The sequence below is a fragment of the Alligator sinensis genome, unplaced genomic scaffold, assembly GCF_000455745.1.
Source record: "Alligator sinensis unplaced genomic scaffold, ASM45574v1 scaffold126_1, whole genome shotgun sequence".
Taxonomy (NCBI): domain Eukaryota; kingdom Metazoa; phylum Chordata; order Crocodylia; family Alligatoridae; genus Alligator; species Alligator sinensis.
The window spans coordinates 256531-273577 of NW_005841842.1; positions in this window are offsets into that span (position 1 = coordinate 256531).

The following is a 17047-nucleotide window of genomic DNA, read 5'->3' on the forward strand; positions in this document are numbered from 1 at the left end:
CATGTGAGTGTGGAGCTGCAGGTGTGGTATGGAGCCATGACAGAGGCAGCCAGCGCTATGCTGAGGGTGAGGAGCACAGCCTACCCAGCCGCTTCTATCCCCGTGGCTGTGCCGCACTGCAGCTCCTCACTCACAGTGGGATAGCCCAGCACTGGACTCTGTGAGGAAGCAGGGGGTGGGGCTCCCTCCACTCCTGGCAGAGTGCAGGACCTGCACAGCAGGGACTGGGGGAGGCAGCTGACAACAGTATGGGGCTTGTCCTGCTGCAGGCTCAGTGAGCAGAGCTGTAGGGATAAAGCAGGCTCCACTCCTTCCCCCTCCCCCACCACAGCACTGGCCAGAGCCACACCTGCACTGGGCACAAGCACCCTGACCTCCCTGTCTGCTGCTGCTGCCAGGCAATGGGGGCTGCATGCCATGGGAAAGTGTGTGGAAGTCCCTACACCCCCCACCCTCCTTCACACCCCACACACTGCCCAGCTTTGCTCTGCACTCCTGCTGCCCTCTTGGGGGTGGAGGAGGAGAAGGGGGAAGAGTTCCCCCGGCATGTAACAGTTTCCCCCTGGCCCATGCGCCCCACCCCAGGGCCTGGCAACATTGCATGGAGGCCCTGCTCCCAGCCCCACAGCGGCAGAGGGGGAAGGAGAGGAGGAGGAAGAGTCCCCATTCAGAACCTCACAAAGTCCCCCTCCCCACCATGGGAGAAGGAGGAGGGGGAGGAGGAAGAGTCCCCCATCCTAACTCTGCAGGACAACCTACCCAGCGTGGCCCCATTATAGTGAAGGAGGAAGGGAGAAGGGCTAACTCCTCCTTCCATCCCTTCCCTGCAGCTGGGGTTTGCCAGCTCCAGGGGCCACCGCTGCAGCTCCCTCCCCTGTGCTCCCCAACAGACAGGCTGGTAATGGCTGCAGTGGGGAAAGAGGGAAGAATGCCCACTTTGCCTTAATGGGGCCATGCCAGCTGGTGTCTCTGCTAGGGCTAGAGAGCAGAGGGGAGGGGCCAGCCCTGCAGCTGAAGCAGAGAGCCCCACCCCACCCAGCCCAGACAGCATGTTGGGATGCTGGGGGTGTCTGATTTATCTTAAACCAGCAAGGGGTCTGGGACAGACATTGCATAAATTGGTTTGAACCAATCAGTTAAGTCTGATACTACATTCAACCACGTTTATCTCAAACCGGTTTTGGCCATTTTGAAACTGATTTATGTGCACTGAACATCTGTTCTGTTACAGGTTTAAACCAGTTTCTGTTCACTTAAACTGGTTTGTGGGTAATATCTGTCCTTATCTTTACAAGTTTTCACAACACTTGTCCTTAACACTCTTTTAAAGCACTTCATGCTGTAAATGAATTACTTAGCAAATTTTTTTTATTCCTTTTTTTGGCACATGAGCTGACAGTGAACATATTTTTGTCCATTTTTTACTGTAAGCGACTTTCTGCAACTACAGCATGCTGTACTTATTTTTTTTTGTTACTATTTATTTGATCGTACTTAGAGTCATTAAAAATTATGCAGTGTTTACAATACCATTTTGAAGCTTTTCCAACCCATATGATTATGCATTAATAATGCATAATACTGCAATAAATCATTAACACTTTGGAGAGTGCTTTTGTTATGTCAAACTTCTTGGACTGATTTTTTCATATGCAGTCTTATTTGTTGTATACAACTGCTACCAGCAGAACTCCCTGGGAAAACATGTTTCTGCCAATCAAACCTTAGGTGGTGTGTGCTTCCTGCTGACAAATTCTTATTGCAGGGTAAATTCTGCACAGTGTAAAACTTGCTTATGAATATTTCCTAAACTCAAAATCTTGATAGCAATTCCAAGCTGAGTAATACAAACAGGTGAGTATTAAATAAGCAAGTGCTAAAAGGGAGATACATAAGACAAACTGAGCACCATTTGCAGTCAGGGAGAAATTTAGATCAGTCAGACGGAATATGAAGGACTTAGGCTTCTTTCTAAAAATACAGTATTGGCTTTTGCTGTAGGCAAGATCAAGTAATAGATGGGCCAAATCTATTTCTGTATGACAGTTTCTATCTTTCTACATCTTCTCAAAACAAAGCTCTTAAGTCACTTTGCAAGACTGTGCTACTTTTAAATCCATCTTTTATAATAAGCCAAGGGCAGATTTTCAGCAATGCTTTTATATAATTTTAGACAGCTTTATAAAAGTAACGTACATATTTAGATTTTGTTGCCTTCAGCTTGAGTGGTTGTTCATCTGACAGAAAGATGTAAAGGGTCTCAGCTTAGGCAACCTTAGGATTTATGGTCTATAGCTTTGGCTTTACTCTCACTACATATAGCCTTTCCCCCCACTTTTTAAATGCTAATTCCCTTTTATAGTGAGCCAAAATCTAACTACATACACACGCACACACACACACTCTTAACACCCATTAAAGTCACCAGGGACTACTCACTCTATAATAGAATTCTGTGTAGAGTAGATGGCTACAAAAGGAGATTCAAGCTTTGTCAGACCTTCCATGATTAAAGTACAATTAAATTAGACAATGGTAATTCATGTCAGTCAAATCAGACAGCCCCACAGATTTCATGAGAAATTCAGCCAGTGAAGAATTTGGCCCCAAAACTTTTTTCCTTTGACTTGATTTCCAGGGCTTAGTTATAATCATTATTCTGCAGCATCCTATTGTCTTTAAACTATACCTTGGAACCTACACTCAAGCTCTCCACTTTCACTGTTGAAAAATCATATTCTTCCACATTTGTTCTTATGGCAAAAATCAATAATAGCCCCCTTTTACTGGAAGCGATGTCAGTATTTTTCCTCATTATAAATACTGACATATGGTTATCTCCTCCCATATATGTAACCAAAATAAGTTCCAGACAAGACAGTATTTGTAGGTCAAAAGGTATATCCCAGGCATAGGACCAGAACCTACAGATTCTTTTCCTGTTTTGCTCAACAGAAGCTTTTCTCAACCTGTGGGTCATGATCCAAAAGTGGGTTGCAAGCAAGAATATATGGCAGGGTTGCAAACAAACTTTAAAAATGGATCAATAAACATAAAAAATGGATTCTCCTTTAAAGGAGAAAAATGTGGGAAACTGTGGCTTTTCCCTTGCAGGCTGGAGAGGGACTGCTTGGGACCGTCCATACTTCAACTCCCCCCCTGCCACATACCCACCCCCTGCCCTACACACTGAGGGGCTGGGGGTTGGAGGCAGGGGTACCAGGTTGGGAGTGAGGGGCACTGGGTGGGAACCTTGATGTTTCCAAATGGGTCCTGGTACAAAAAATGTTTAGAACTACTGCTCTATAGCAAGATAACATTCCAAAGATCTTTCATACCTCCTCTCCTCTTTTTATTTTTGGCAGCTTCTTGATTTGGCAGATTCTTTTGATGCTCACAAGAAATGAACCAGCCCCTTAAGGAGGTAGACAAGCCGCTGAACACTGGAAGACAGCTTTGGCAGGTAAGGATTCAAGGACAGAAAATGTGATCATCTCTCCAGGAACAACAAGAAAATAGAACATACAGCACATTGTCATCATGTCCATCACTCCAAAGTTAGTAATAGAAATCAAATTGTATATGAAGCTATCAGAACCTGGAGAGCCATGATATTGTTGCAGGTGTTGGATGTCTTTTTAAAAACCCTCTCATGCCAGTATTTAGCAATCCAGGGACTTCTCAGCTCAGCAAAGAAGGTACATTTTTTTTGCAAAAAACTGGGAATTCCATTACTATGGGATGTATTCAAAGAACATGCTTTTAAAGATTTTGCATAAATTCAGAGTTCAAGATTGGTAATGCATTTTATTCACTAACATCTGCATATCCAAAATGCTGTATTATCCAACAGGGCAATCAAGCTCTCTTGCATAAACTCGGCAGGGTTGCTCTCCACTCTATTGGCTAAAAGGTCAAATGTTAAACTGATTTCACAATATTACAGGAAGACTTAGAAACTAGCAATACAAAATTAGCCTTATGCAGGCTATGGAAAAAAGGTTCAGACAGTACATCAGCTGAAAATAATTAGTCATCAACCTGGAAGGTCAGTCACAGTGCACAGCCAAATGCAGTACGCACTTTAGTGGTTCTTACAGGTATTAATGGATAAGACTACAGCTTCATCATTTCTTGACTTTACAGAAATATACAAAATTACCATATTTTCCCTAATAAAGCACACATTTGCCCCCCAACCAGATGAGGGAAATTAGAGTGATTATTATATGTGAGAAATAAGGATCCCCACATGTCCAGAAAGTTTGTGGTAAAGAAATGGTAGCAGCATTAATTGCTGTGGCTCCCAGAGCCTCTGGGAACCATGGCTATTAACACTGCCATCACCCACCATCAAATCTCTAGACCCCAGGGACACTCTTTGGTCAGATGTTAGCTCTGTGTGTCACATGGGTTTGGCATGTGGGACTGGAATCAGCACTCGGCCCCAGACCCAATGTACTGGATCAGTTACTTACGCATACTACAGAGTAAGAATTCTTTTTCTTCAAGATGTAAAAAGAGGGTGTGTATTATATTTTGTGGTGTGCTGTGTGTGAGAAAATCTGACAAGGTTCTTTGGGTGAATCTGATATCTTACATTAGACCAATTTAAATAGTCGGAAAAATATTTTAAGCAAGCTTTCAGGTTTAAAAAGCCTTCATCAGGCTGAGGAAGTTTCTGCATTTGGCATGTGCTCTTCTGAAATCGATATCTTCCACGTTACAGGGGTGTAAGTTATAGCCGTGTTGGTCTAAGGACATAGGCAGACAAGCTTGCTTACATTTTTTTTCCAACTATTTAAGCTGGTCTAATAAAAGATATCAGATTCACCCAAAGAACCCTGTCTGCCTATGTCCTTAGACCAACACAGCTAGGTTTCCATTTTCTTCCAGCCCCTTTGGTTGAGTCAGGAAACTGAACAAGCTGCTTGCATAAGGTTTTTACTACAATGTTATTTCAGTAAAGCAGGAAATATGATAAAAATAACCTTTGGTATTCATGCTGGTGTTTCATCGTAAACTAGAAGTGCTGAAGTGTTTAAAAAATCTTTTAAAAAAATAAACGAAAAAACAACAAAAATATTTTGTTCCAGTTACAATCCTGTTGAGATTATATTTAGCTCTAATTTAATCTAGCTCCTAACACTGTTGCTAATTGAACTGCTAATCCAAGATATACCTGCTGCTTCCATCCATCATTTAAGACTATTTAAACATATGCAAAAGCTTTACTCAAAGTTATTTCAGTTGGTGGGTTTATCATCCACGATGCCCACCAAGAATAAAATAGAGGCTAATGATCATGTTCCCAATCTTACAAATTTTATACCACTCTATATTAAAAAATTCCCATATGTTTACTGACTTATAATGAAGTTATAATGAATCATTACTCCGATTTGTTCAATTTCACATACCCAAGTACTCAAATCTGGCCAGTCCTCTCAGATCTTGTCAATTGAGCTGGGCTATTTACATCAAGTGAGGACATGTACTAGAGACTTCAAAGGGATTTTTCAGATGATAAAATACTAAGCTCTTCTTTACAGAAAAATATTTTTACAATGAACATTATTAAATTCATGATATCTGTTCTTTTTTTTTTCTCCTGACAATAAAGCTTGATTTAAACTTGATCATAAGGTAAAGGTGTAGAAACAGTGCAGTCAAAATAGAAGCTTGCAAACAGCCACATTAGATAAAACCTTTCTATCAGTAAATATTCTGTAAAAACTACAGGCGGAAGAAAGAATTAACAGGGGGTCATAGGAATGGGTTCTGATAAGAGGGCCATAACATGGAGGCCCTTTTAACACTTCATTTTCAATAGCACCTTTAATATTAATCAGTGATGGTAACAGGGTTATGCAAGGCAAGAGTTATATGCCAGACCCTGTATTTCCATTAGCAATTTTTTGAAGCTTCTTTAAAGGATCTTTTAAACTGACTTTCTACTTATCTATGATCTGTGAACTGATGTCTTTCTTTTAAGTACTATGTTTTTGAACAAATCACAGGTATTCAGAATAGTACTTTCTTATATTTTCTCCCTAAACATAGTGCAAAAAAAAAAAAATCAAACTTGTTCAAAAAGAAAACCCACCTTCCATATATGCTCCATTTTTATCTCTCTTTAATTATAGGTATGTCTTCTGGAATCAACACAAGGACAGAGTAGTAGTGAAATAACATGCATTTTAGAATATTGTATTTCATCCTTGGTGGATACTAAGCCCTTCAAAAATAAAAAAAGGAGCTATTGTTAACACAATATCTACTTTGGCACATTTAAAGATGTCACGGTCCTGTTCCAGGTTGTTTTATATACTCAAAATCTTTCACTTTTGGATTAGAAATGTACCGGAGCTACAAAACGTTGGTTGTTTTTACTCGACTGGAGAAAGAAAAGCTGACTAAGAGCCACAGCAAATCAGCAGCGTATGGGGTGGGTGAGCAGGGCACATAGGAAGAATACAGAAGGATGGGAGCAGATGCCTCACTCTCCTGTTACCCCATTCCACCTGCACTTTCTGGCTCCAGGAGGCAGTGGTGCAGTGTAGGTTATGGAGTGCATGGCATTCTGGGAATTGTAGTGTTGTAAAACAATAGTGGAGTTTACTATTGGTGGGGGGAAATTGACCCCATTTTTGCTGCTGAAATAAGCATTTTTTAACACAGCATCAGATCTGGTAGGAAAAAAAATGCAATGGAAGTCCCCACCTACCATAAGAAGATGCTACTGCTGTGCTGCAGAGCTACAGTTCCTAGAATAACTTAGGCCCCCCCTCTTAGGGTAAACCATATATCTGGGGGGGGTTGAACATGTCCTTTTTTGGGGTCCTCATCTTCATCCAGGCATTTTTTTTTTTTTAATAATCAACAAATGTCTGGGATTTTGCTCTGCTTCTGCTCAGCACCAAAGTTTTTCCTGGCACTTCCCAGCTTGCTCTAGCAAGGAGCTGCTTGGGGCTGGAGGGGAGCAGGGAAGCACAACTGAATAGAGGGGCATCCCGTGTGTCTGCATGCATCCAAGCCACTGCAGGCAGGGGTGCGTGTGGGTGTGGGTGTGTAATGAGGCAGGGGAGGTGCCTGCCTCTCCAACAGGGGAAGGGTGTGTGTGGGGGGGTGTTCTTTGGGTACAACAGGGAACTGCATGGGCAGCAGGGCTGGGGGCCAGGGGACTGTGGCTTGGGAATGAGGGGCACTGGGGCCAGGGGGAGGGGAGGTGACTGTAGTTCCAGAGCATAAGGCACAGAAAGGGCCAGGGGGCTGCAGGTCAGGAGGTGTATCAGCAGGGACGGGAGGGCTGTGGGTTGGGAGCGAGGGGCACCAGCATGGTCTGGGGGGCAGGGTACTGTGGGTTGGGAATGAGGAGCAGTAGCAGGGCTGAGTGCCAGGACACAATTGTCTCTTGGCTAATTCTTCAATCATGTGATGTATGAGAATTTTATTGGCTCTATCTAATTGATGTTAGATTATATGCCTATTGCTATTAGGCAGCAAGTAACTGCTAAGGAATATACAACATTAATTAATATAAAACAAGACACTAGTACAAATGCCTTTTTCTGAATGTTTATGAAGTCTAGAATGACAGATGTTTAATATAGATTTACATTTTACTTGATTGGAAACTGGACTTTTTTCTTTCTTCAGAATCTCTATGGTTTTTTTCATCTGAGACTAAGTTTAGAATAGGGTTGGGAGGGCTTTTCAGGTGAATTATTTATTTGCCTAAAAATGCAATTTTGAGTCAACTGAAAATATTAATAAATTTGTACTAAGTTCAGAGCCTATTCCTGGCAACACAAATGAAAAACATTTTTCAATAAAATAATTAATATTTCATGTTAACATTGTTACGTCTCAGCTGTGTGTTCTTGGGAACCCTGGCACAGGATGCAGTCTGTCTGACTCACTCCCCCCATCCCTCCCTCCCCTCCTCTACATAAATGAAACTGATTAAGATGCAGTGAGAGATGCACCTAAGACCCTCCAGATAAGGGTGACAAGAGTGAAACAACTGCCCTAGGTCTCATTTGCATCCGAGATGAAACCAGATGACCATTCATTTATATGAGAGATGGAGAATAGAAAGCCTAAAGCAGAGACTGCAGTGAATTCTGGGACCAGAGAAGCAGGGGAACACTGCATGATGGGGAACCTGTGCTCCAAATGTTAATCAACCCATGTTCACACACACCCAGCTCAGCATTTATCAGACCAGTTCTAATCTGGATTTACTAAGGACTTTTCCCCGCTCCACACACACACACACCTCTAGGTTTAATAGGCATCTCAAGCTGTACATTCCCCGGTCCCACTATGGGAGGCCTATTTAAACTTGATTGACTAAAACTCGGTTGCTGGGTTAGGGAATGCTGAGGCAAGAGACCGAGTCAGAGGGGGTATGGGCAACATTTGAACAATGGTAAAGGGGTTCATCACAGCATCCAGCCCGTTGGAGCCCTAAATCACAGGTGTTGTTATACTTTTCCCGAGATGACTGGTGGAAGTCCTCTCCACAAAAGTTTATGAGCACCCCAATAATTATCTTAAGTCTCTTAAAAGACTATAGTAAGATCTGGAAAAGTCATGCTAAGCTGAGGCTTGTGCACAACAAGTAAAAATCCAAAATCCTGATGCTGCAAGCTATCTATTGTTCCTGAAGAAACCATGAGATATCCCATCAGTATATCTGCCACCCATAGGAATCTCAAGCTGGCTCCCAAGTATTTGGGTTACTCCCTAATCTTAAGTGTTTCCTGATTATCAATCAGTTTCCTGAGATGGTCCAAACCAGATAACCCCTTGTCAATAGAAAAGACAATGATTTACACTACTGAGGGTGCTACGGAGCAGCTGAACTGAGGGTATAAAAATCTGTAAGTGTGTGTGCTGCTAGAAGAGGAAAAGGAAGGAAAAGAAGTAGAAGCAGGAGGAAAGAAGGAGAAGAAGAAAACCCCTGTGCTGACACCATCCCCTGTCGTTCTTGGGACGCTGGAAGAACAGATCATCTCTCCCTTCAAGGACTGTGCTACAGACTGTGCCTGTCAGCTTTGCAGCCTGAGTACCGTGGACTAGGTGAGATCCCAGCGTTCTCTGTCTTCTTTCTAGGCATAAACTTCTGAACCTGAACTGTATCAGTTAAGCTTACTGTAATTGTTTGTGTTTGTTTTTCTTTTGCATATCTATTACTACTAGTACCATTAAATATTTCATATGCTTAGCAATAAATAACTTTTATAGTCAAACTGGTAGTAATTGGATATATTTTTCCTTCTCTGCTTCTCTTTCCTTCTGTGCTCTGCAGCAACTCTTCTTTTACTTAAGCTAAAGATCCCTGTGAAGCCCCCAAATACTGTGGGGTCTGCTCAACCAAAGGCCAAAGATTGGACCATGCTGAGTTTGAAACACATAAGGGGATCAGCTTGTACAGGCTGATTGTCCCAGTTTGAATCAGACGTGCCCTTATGAACTGAATGCTGGCCCATGAGGGTGTCAGCTGGACACCCAGCCGGATTCAGAGGGATTTTGTTCACCTGTGTGCTTGTGTCTGACTGCAGTTTATTGTTGCTCTGATGAACTGATTCTTGGCATATGAGGGTGTCAGCCTGTCCATGCTGATCAGCCTGGCCAGGTCAGGCGTGTCACGTTAATCTGTGTGTGTGTGTTTGTGTGTATGACTGATTTGGTGACTGAAGGAACCCAGTCCCATTGAAACTGAGTCCTGCAAGATAGCTCCACTGGGGGTGAGGGCTTGCAGAAGGGAGAGATACAGCTCCGTATAGTAACACAAGCAGCACATTGACAGAATTACCAAGACCCTAGAAACTATCCCTAATAAATGAGCACACCCCAAAGTAATGGGCAAATCTGGTAACAACATTATCTAAAGGAAACACTTTGAAACAAAATTTACCTGTAGTTATTTAACAAAATAAAATGGTAAAAATAAAAAAATGCCAAGACCATACTATTCATTTGATTCCAGACAGATGTTTGGGAGGTGATCAGGTTCACTTTGTTGAGAGAGCCTTATGAGAAAGCCATAAGTTTTCCATTTTCAGGCTGATCAGGAGCTATTTTAAGTTCAGGGAGTGAACTGACATATCAGAAATCCACATAGTACTAGGTATGTAAAACAAAGGATATTCTCCAAATATTTACAGGCATGATGCAATGAGGAAGTACTAAAAAGCTCATTGGAAAAAAAATCTTGTTGGAAAAGTTTGAAATTGATTAGATTAAAAATGTTTTCAGAATTTAGTTTAGGTTATATATAAAAATGCAGCCAAATCTTTTGAAGGTATGCTGCTGTCTCTGAGGTGGGAAGAAAGAAAATTTACATTATGGTAATGTTATTTCTTATGTACACATCAGAGCATAGTTTTTGGATTATTAGGATAGATATAAATTCTTATATTTTCTGCAGTTATTATGCATTACTTAGTCTTCAGGTTGCATGTGATTTTTTTAAATCTCTTCTCCTTTTGACAATACAGTTTTTAGATCAAAAGCTAGACAACAAAGTTAATTGACAGCTTTTTTGGCATGCAATTAACAAAATTTGTTCTTAACTTTGCAGGTAAATGAAGCATATTCACTTGAAAGCTGCATGAGCTATAACTTTCATCTCAATGCTGTGACATGTAGAATGAAATGTTAGGTTTTGAAATCTGCCTCTGTTTGGAAATATGTTCCTGTACCATATAGACTAAATGTCTCTCTTTAACAATGACAATTCAAAAATCAAACCTATCATATGTCAGTCAGTTCCATTTCTTAATTCTGAAGATAACTTTTGTTCAGGTGCACATAGTGAAGGAACAAGGAGCCCATTCCTGTTTTGACTGATATCGATTAAATTTTGCCTAACAGTTTGTCGCAAATATGACAAATGGGAAACTGAAAAAATATAATTGTGACTTAAGTAGGAATCAGTTATTAAATTGCTTGATACATTTTAGCATGTGTAATTGAAAAATATATTTGCTATGTACTTTCAATGGTATTAAACCACGTACCAAAAATTCCAATAATATAACTATATAGAATTTATAAATTGTTTTTCAAAGTTCAATTAACTATCATGTTAAGAATACCCCCTAGCAAATTTTGAAAACTGGCCATATAAATATCAGTAACAAAAACCTGCAGTGTGTCATAATATTGGTAAATAGAAAAAAAATGAAAGAACTTGAAATGAATTGGTGCACATTTGACACCAGTACTAATTCACAATACTTGCCCCAGTGTTAAAATAACCTTAATCACTTCTAAAAGATGGTGCGCTCATTCTTGGGGCTGTTGGATCTATTATTTGCTGCACAGGTATAACATACAAAGAATGCCCCTGGGGCATTCCTTACTCACTCAGCTCCCCTCCCCTCTCTCCCCAATAAAGTCAAGCCCCACACTACAGAATCCCCTTCCCTTCCCCAGGCTGGCAGCACCGGGCTGGAGGTCTAGTTCCCTCCCCCCCCCGCCCCACCTCATACCAGCAGCACCCAGCTGGGTATCTGGTGTTGGGCCAGAGGGGTGGGTGAAAGTCTTGCCATGAGTATGTGGAAAAATGGTTAGCATGCATAGGTGTGGGCCCTGGTATGTGGCACTCTTCCTCACTCCAGCATGGCACAGCTGCATGGCTCTGCTGGCCAGGCCACCCCCATTACTTTAAACTTACCTGCTTGCAGCAGATACCCTCATGATGCTGGCAGCAACAGCCCACATCTCAGCCTGAAAATGTCCAGTAATCTCTACCTGCAACAACAACGCACCTGGCCATGCCCCACCTACTCCTGATGTTTCCAGCATCGTCCACCTTCTTGCCTCAGCTTGGATGCTCAGTACCCTCCGGCCCCACCTCCACACTATGATTCCAGGACCCTAGTAGTGTGGGACCCTGTAACTGCAGGCCATAAAAACCCTTTCAGCACCCCAGATGCACATGGTCTGGGTACCTGAGGGCATAGGGTTCACCTCCATACAGGCCCAGTCCCTATCGATGGCTAGAGAATGATATTTAGAAATTTGCATTTAAAAATTGGCTTGTAGGTAGAGAACAATGCTCCAGGGAAATGGCAAAGGTTAACTGGTTTCTAAAGTCTGTTTGTGGCAAAGATCCACATGCTCATCACTGTGTCAGACACATAGGCACAAACACCCTGGGAAACTGAAAACAGGTAGCAACAAAATATATAGCACTGTGTTCCCTTAGAACCCATAACAAGATAGGAACATGCAGAATTAGCATCAGGTCACAGTGACCAGTTGTAACTTGGTGAGAAATTCCCAGTTTTGAGGGATGACCAAATTAAAAGACCAGGGATGCCCAAATTAAGACACTAGAAAATGACCAAAGTATGATGGGTTTGGGGAAACAAAGGATTAAGCTGACAGAGCAGAACATGGACAGCATGACAACCATGGGAAAGCCAATCAATGGTACCCAGCAGTCAGGGGTCATCAGAAGAAAAAAGAATACAAAAGTTGGGGTTTCCAGAACAGCAAGTTGGCATTGGCCCTCACCCTTCAAGGCTGTTGATATTTGACATTCAAGCAAGAACCACAGGATGGTGCTCACATACCGGCTGGACATAATGTCTCCCTGGAGCAACCGAACACAGGCCAAGCGCACTAGCAAGAGAGGAGCAGGTGGAGCTGCAAGAGTGGCTGGGATGCCAGAGGACAGGGATCTAACTTGAATCAATAGGGAAACAGTACACAAGTTCGATACATTGTATAACCTGAATTGCTCTGTCTTAGGTCATTTGCACCATTTTTAAACCAGTTTCTGCAAGCCAAACTTCTGTACCGTTATGGGTTTAAATTGATCTACATTCACTTAAACCAATTTAAATGTAACGTCTATACAAACCCTAGACCTCAGTTACAAGTGTGCTTGAGGACAGCTTAGTTTTCACACTGATGTGGGACATCCACATATTACTTCTGGGTTGACTGACTGGCACATATACGTTTTGCTAGGGCTGAATCTGGGCACACAGTTGCATGTCTTTCATGTTTGGGTCAGCAGACTGCACCTGATTTATTTAAATTCTTTGGAATTCAGGCATGATGGAAAGACTTCCTTTCTCATGTATAAGTCAGAGTGGCATTCATAAACATAAACAATAATGTATTATTTACTGGATATGCCCTGGAGCATATTTCCAAATATAGAAAGAAAGACAAGAAGGCTCATAATATGACAGATTTTTTTTGTCATTAATCATCACCAACACCAAAAAGACGTTTAGAACTAAATAAATTGAAATCTGTTGATCTGCACCTGCTTTTATGCATTTTATTATCATCTGAGCTTCCCTGAATTGTCTTATTGCAGAAGGGATAACAACAACAATTATATTTTTAAAAGACCATATGAAAAGGTTGAGAAAGTAGAAAAATATGATTTTTCAAACATGTTTTATGTGGGCACTCTGTTATTAACATACCCGATCTCCCAGATCTTCTAATCCAAAACAAACCCAGAAGCAAGTGCATGTGCACAAGCTTCAGTACAAGAAATAATTCACTCAGTGCATTGAATGGATTTGCTTATAAATCAGAAAATATGACTTTACTTCCATGACAAGTAAAAGGGCTAGGAGACCCCATTACAGTACCTTCCTGGTTACCTGAATGTTGGGTAAGCAGAGCTGCTTACATCCCTCAGTAAGCAGGTCAGTAAGGGGGACAGGGAGAGTGGGCTCCTTTGCTCCTTCCCCTATGCACCAGTGAGGCCTGAGATTCCTCCTAGAGTGGCATAGTTTACATATAATTTGTTCAGAGTTGAACAAATTATATGTAAATCTACCTGAAAATGATTTTATTCACTATTTGAGTGAGACAAAATACCATGGTCCAAAGCTTTTTGGTAAGATGTTTCCCTGAGAATTTACCAAAATTTGGCTGAAGTATAGGCCTCCCAGTTCCTGGACTGGACTGTACAGGCACCATCCCTAGAGGGTGACTATGTGTGCTACATCATGAAGGGGTAAATGGTTCCTGGCTGCTGGAAACCACTGTAGTGACAGGCACAAGAACTGCTAGGAGAAGGCACTTAACTGCCTGGGAATGGTAAGGGTAGTATTCTTATTGGAGAACAGCTGGGACAAAAGTCAAACTCGAAAAAAAAAAGTAATAGGAGGCTCGCTAACCTAGTGAGGAGGGCTTTAAACTATATTTGCAAGGGTATGGAGACCAACGTCCTGGGATAAGTGGGGAAGTAGGTGACTTGGGGGAAGCACAAGCCAGAGGAGACAACAGGGGAGGTCTTCTTATTCTTCCTAAGAAAGTAGGGCAATTGGCTAATTACCTCAGGTGTCTGTACATGAGTACACGAAATGTGGGAAACAAGCAGGAAGAATTAGAAGTCACAGAAATATGATGTGATTGAAATAACAGAGACTTAGTGGGGTAGTTTGCATGACTAGAGCACTGTCACCGATGGGTATAACCTCTTCAGGAAGAACAGGCAGGGTAGAAGAGGAAGAGAAGTTGTTCTTTGCGTAAGAGAACTGTATAATTGCTGAGAGCTCCAGCATGAAACTGGAAATAGGCCTGTTGAAAGTCTTGAGCACAAATTTACACATGCTCTGGGTAGGGGAGGGGCACTTTAATTAGAGCAGCTCTAAAAGCACCTGAACATCATGTGTATTCAGTATCCCATGTTTCAAAATAGCAGCAGGGGCACTTCAACTAAATGTTGTTAAACAGCCCCCACTGCCATTCTGAAGTGCAGGGATGCTGAACACATGACACGGAGGCTGATAGAGTGTGTTAATTAGCATGCTCCAGCAAGCTCAATTAATTGAGTCTGCTCTGATGCAGGCTAATTAGCACACTCTGGACCATACATCCAGCACATGTTTAGGTGCTCTGGGTTAGGATCAGAGGGGAGAGCAACAAGGGTGATGGCATGATGGGGGTGTGTTATAGACCACCAGACCAGGAGGATGCAGAGGTGGTTGGGAGAGATCCCAGGTGATAAGAAAAGGGCAAGTATAGTGTGCATCTTTAAGAAAGGGAAGGAGGGTCCAGGAAACTACAGACTAGTTAGCCTCACCTAAGTCTCTGGAAAAGTGATGCAGCAGGTCCTCAAGGAATCCATTTCTAAGCACTTGGAGAAGGTGGTGATTAGAAGCAGCATGGATTTGTCAACAAGTCATGGCTGACCAACTAATTGCCTTCTATGATGAGATGACTGGTTCTGTGGATGTGGGAAAAGCAGTAGACATGATGTACCTTGACTTAAGCAAGGCTTTTGATATCGTCTCCCACAACATTCTTACAAGCAAGCTAAGGAAGTTCAGGTTGAATGAATGGACTTTAAGGTGGATAGAAAACTGGCTAGATTGTCAGGCTCAGAGGGCAGTAGTCAATGGCTTGATGTCTAGTTGGCAGCTGGTATCAAGTGAAGTGCCCCAGGGGTTGGTCTTGGGGCCAGTTTTGTTCAATAACTTCATCAATGATCTGGGAGATGAGATGGAGTGCAAGTTTACCCTCAGCAAGTTTGCACATGACACAAAGCTGTGGGGAGTAGTAGATATACTGGAGAAGTGCAAAGTCCTGCACTTAGGACTGGGACTGACTAGCTAAGCAGCAGCTCTGCAGAAAAGGAATTAGGGGTTACAGTGGAAAATAATCTGAATATGAGCCAGTGGGTCTTGTTGCCTTGGAGTTTGGGAAGATTGGGACTGGCTGGTCAAGGAAATTTGGTCAAACAGTCTGGGATACAGATCTGAAAGGTGAGCTAAAAATTGTGTTAGTGATTTTGAAGCCAAGGTATTCAGTTTTCAAATATACGTCCATGCCCATTTTTCTTGTTTAAGAGTGAGTTTGAGCATTGCCTCAACATCTTAATTAGGGACCAGAATACTAGGATGGCTGATCAAGGAACTTGGGACCAAGACAAGGAGCTATGAAAGGAGAGAAACAAGGATGGTGTGGAAGAACTGGTGTAACAAAGGAGACAGGAGGGGAACAAACAAGGCACTAGCCCAAGACACCTTCTCCTGGCCCAGAAGAAGATGGTAGGGTGTGAAAGTATCAGAAGCTGTGTTGCTGGCCCTGCCACTGATGTTGCCCTGTGTGCCATACTGCCTAGGGCACTCAATGTCTGGGTGGAGGTGAAAAGCATTCTGGTTCAGTCTGTTTGTATTAGAGGACATGAGACTCTGGATTCAAATGACAGATTCCTCCATTTTTGGAAAATATCTGTGAAAGCCAGTGCGTCTTCCCTCCTTCTACTCCCCAGTTTGTCCATGTAAAGGATGGAAGTTCCTACTGCTGTAATACTCCATTACATACAGTGAGCGACAGGGCACTGTGTTGTACATCTAAACATTCCAGCCACCTATATAAGTGTTAATATGCTGCCACCATGGAATATTTTTTTATTATTAGCTCTGATTTCATAATGCCTATGAATTTATACACAGACACGCACACACACTTTTCAAAGGTTAAGAAATGGCAGAATTAATGTTACCTTTTTTCAACTAAAGTCAGCACCTTTGTGCATGCACATAACGATACAATTTTTAATTACAGCCTTTATGAACAGCTTATGAGACATTTAAGAACTCTGTCTTAAGAACAGAGTTTGAATAGTCTGCATGCATTTGGCCAGACACTGAACAATGATGGGGGAGGAACAACATTAAGTGCCTAGCTCATTAAATCAGCACCATCTTTAAAATCTTAAAAAGTGAACTAATCTCTAAGAATATGACTTCACATGCAATAATAAGTAAGTTCTCCCCAAGCCAGGACCAAGCTTTCTTCCATGTTAGCAGGGTATAGAGCACAAGGACTGCTGTTACCAATGACAACAAAAAGTTTGATCTTAGTACAACAGATAAGATTTCTGCAATGTTCTAGTTAGACAAATATGTCAGTCCTTGATCTTTAAAATGTTACCTGCTCTGTAGAAAGGAAGCATCTTCCTGCTCCCCCCTCCACAAGAATCCAGTAACATTGAGTGAAATTCATCCTTTAGGAAAGAAATAATATGCTGGATTGGTAAGATTTCAGA